A 3633-nucleotide genomic window follows, 5' to 3' on the forward strand; every position below is an offset into this window, starting at 1 on the left:
TCTGCATTATTATAATATAAAATATATAATTAACCATCATGCATTTGTTAAACTAACTAGCTATAAACAATATAAATTAAACAATGAACTACACACATGCATATTTTATCAATGACACATCAAAGGTTCAAGTTGCTAACCGCGATCGAGGAGGAAAAAATAAATGAGAAAGCTCAAGTGTGGCTCCAACACTTCATATCATGTTTGTTTCATGCTCTTGGGGCATTTCATCAAACACCTTATGTGCATAAGAGGAACCAAAAGCAAACCTAACACTCACTTGTGAAGTTTGTGAAGAAAATGGCTCCAAATGGCTAAGTGTTGGCTGCTGGATGGGTATATATAGGGGAGGGGCTTTAGTCCCGGTTGGCCTGGCCAACCGCGACTAAAGGCCTTCGGGCACTCTTAGTCGCGGTTGGCCTGGCCAACCGCGACTAAAGCCCCCCACGTGCACCAGCTGGCCACCGTGCGCCCTGGGCCCAGGCCTTTGGTCGCGGTTCGCCACACGAACCGCGACTAAAGACCACATTAGTCGCGGTTCCTATAGCTTCGCGACTAATGGGGCTTCCCGGAAGGCTGTTTTTCTACCAGTGGAATCAATATTTTTAGAGTAACTGTTATGAAAATAGTTAGCTACGACTACTAACTCTTCCATGAACACGCTTATGAGGTGTATATATGACCAAATTGCTAGAATAGAGACATAAAATGATGTGTCTGTCGCCCGCTTAATTTTGTTACGACAAAATAAATTTGTGTGAGCTCAATGCTAAGAGCTGGAGGACGAAAAATGTACTCATGTCTTGAAAAACAGTAACATCATGTTTCTATAGAAGCAAAATACGGATCTTGCACACTATACGGACTTGATGAAAGTTGCACCTACCATAAAAAAACCCACTCTCTACTTGTTACATCAAACACAACAGGTAAACTCGATGAGCTGGTCACTACGGTTTGATCAACAGCGGCCGGGGATGAACCCAACCTTCTCCGCACGAACATCATACACCATCTCCGCTCCCTCCTGTGCCAAGGTGCCGATGACCGCCGAGACCCCAGGAGGGAAGGCCCACATAGGCGAGGCGAATGCGAGGCATCCCACAGAGAAGGGGTTGTCACGTTCCTGGAAGTACATCGCCACAGGTATACCAAGGACCATGCTCACCCCATTGTCGAACCTGAGATAGACAGTCGGTGCGCCAAACGACCTTAGACCAGTGAAGTTGTAGCAAGTGTCGAGGATACCCATGGCCGGTGTTGCGGGGCAGCGTGCCATTTGCACCTTGAACTGGTCACGGAGAGCCGCGTAAGTCTCCGGCTTCAGGTAGGTGAATGTGGTGTGCAGTGCGATCACTGCGTAACCTGCAGGCACTGGCGGAGCGCCTTGGAGGCGAAACTGGGCTGTGAGCCCCCTTCCAAATGCAGCGACACAGTATTTTCATTGTTTTGTTTCCTGGTTGATAATCAAGCACCGGAGCAGTGGAGAAAGAGGCCTCAGTTCGGCTTCTACATTTCCCATCTCAGGGCATTGATGACTCCTGTTTCTCTTTACCTTGGGAATTGAACCATGGATTCTTGGTGTTTTTCCTTCCAGCCATCGGTGCATGGATCTTTGGGGTTAGACACTCTTTTTGTTACAAATAAAATTATAACTAGAAGTGTACCGCTACTATGCTACTCCCTCCGATTCATATTAATTGACTTCAATATGAATGTATCTAGACACATTTTAGTTCTAGATATATCCATATTAGAGTCAATTATTATGAACCGGAGGGAGTAGTAATTCCTATGTGAACCAAGAGATCGTCCATGTCGGTGAACCTTTGAGCAAAAAAAAAATTTCCTCTCTTTCTTGCTATTGTAGATCAATTTTTGCATAAATCGAAAAATTAGTGTAATTTAAGTTTGAAATCATCTCTTGTTGTTACGAACAGAACTTGAAATTGCAGCAAAATTTTGGTGCTTAGTTTTAAAAAAATCTTAAAAGGTTAAATTTTGCCCTCCCTTTGTTCTTGGTCACGCTCCGCCACTGCCTGCAGGGATCGGGATGTGCGGACCACCATCGCTTAGGTCTAGACCGGCGAGCCGAACTAAGTACATGTTGGGAAGGGCGGCGTTGCTCCGTAGGGCGATGTATCTCACGTTGCCTTCAGGGCGTGGTGCCCCGATGGAGAGGAAGCCCAGAGGAAGCCCTGGTCGACCGCCGGTTCAGATGGTAGGCAGTAGGAGAAGGCCACCGTGTCCGGAGATGAAGGAGCTCGATACGCGAGCGAGTGGTTGTCCCTGCTAAGATCGAGAAGGCCAGATGAACTGTCAGTCGTAGTAGCGCCCTTCTCGAGGCATGTGACCCTGAAGTTTTCCAGGGTAGTGATTGGTGTCGACTGCAAGAGCGTGAGCGTGTCTGTCACCACTGTAGTGCCATATTGCACGACGCCCTTATCTTTCACAATGACGGAGCAGGTGGATCCAGTACTACAAGTTCGGAGCAGACAGTCCGGCGACCCACACGGAACTTGGGCGATGGAGGAAGACTGGGATGGGTCGAAAGCTGGGATATCACATGTTGAGTCTCCACATGGCTTGCATTGGAGAAGTGTTTGCGCACCCAACCCAATGTTGAATCCCACGGTGAGGTTCTGCACCGGGGTGCCGTAGCCGATGACAATGTGGTACTCATATTCCCATGTGCTCGGGGTACTACCGGGGCGATCGCCGGTGACGGGGACCGTGAAGAGCGAGTGTAGTCGTGTTTCGTCGTTTTGGAGGACCGATAACCTGTTTCGCTTCCCGGCGGCACCGATGGGCGAGCACTGGCTCATCCGATGCACTACGGGCAACCACGATCCTGCGATCCTACCGCCATCGCCTGAAAATATAAACATTAATTAAGTTCGGTGCATGGGGAACAACAGATTAATCTTAAACAGACTAATCAATAAATATTTCTTGTGCAATTAGGGATCATGGCATTACCATAAGGAACGGTAAAGCAGTACGTCATCGCCTGTGATGGAGGGCGTGCACCAGATGAGGAGCGGTGAACGAAATGCCTGCCGCCATGGGTGCGGGTGATGTAGCTGGTGGTGGAGCTTCCGGAACAAGTAGCAATGAGAAGAACAAGCAGAAGCAGGAACAAGGAGGAAATGGCTAATGAAGCCATTGGTACTGTTTCTTCTGTAAGTTATGTTCCGTGTACTAGCTGCACTACTGAGTACTGATACGTACATACATATCCTATTTATATACATCCATCCGTATGTAGGGTTAGACCCCAAGCTCCTAATTTTCATTGGCGAGCTAGCTGTTGCCCAGAACTGATCGATGGCGACTGATGATGGGTATCGTCGTTCATGGCGACTCCCTTGTTTTGTATGCTTCTTCGTTCAGCCCAAAGCTAATTAAGTTGTCTCGTGCATATGGAAAACAGGATTATTGGGATTAACGCCTGCTACAACTTGCAACCTGAGGTTGGGTGGTTAGGAGGGTGGTTGTACCCCCAGCCCACCAGAGTTCAAATCGCAGATTTAACATCTGTGTGTCTCATAAAGGTGGAATATTCATTCAGTGGGAGGCGACGTTCCCGTCGACAGCGAGGCGCCTGTGGTGACTTCGTCAATTTCAAGATCC

General features: G+C 48.0%; 1 pseudogene; it reads right to left on the reverse strand.

Moving 5' to 3' along the window:
- Nucleotides 1-961: 961 nt before the first annotated feature.
- On the reverse strand, nucleotides 962-2825 carry LOC124664473 (annotated as a pseudogene).
- Between the last annotated feature and the right edge of the window lie 808 nt (nucleotides 2826-3633).

Source organism: Lolium rigidum, chromosome 6, assembly GCF_022539505.1.
Source record: "Lolium rigidum isolate FL_2022 chromosome 6, APGP_CSIRO_Lrig_0.1, whole genome shotgun sequence".
Taxonomy (NCBI): Eukaryota; Viridiplantae; Streptophyta; class Magnoliopsida; order Poales; family Poaceae; genus Lolium; species Lolium rigidum.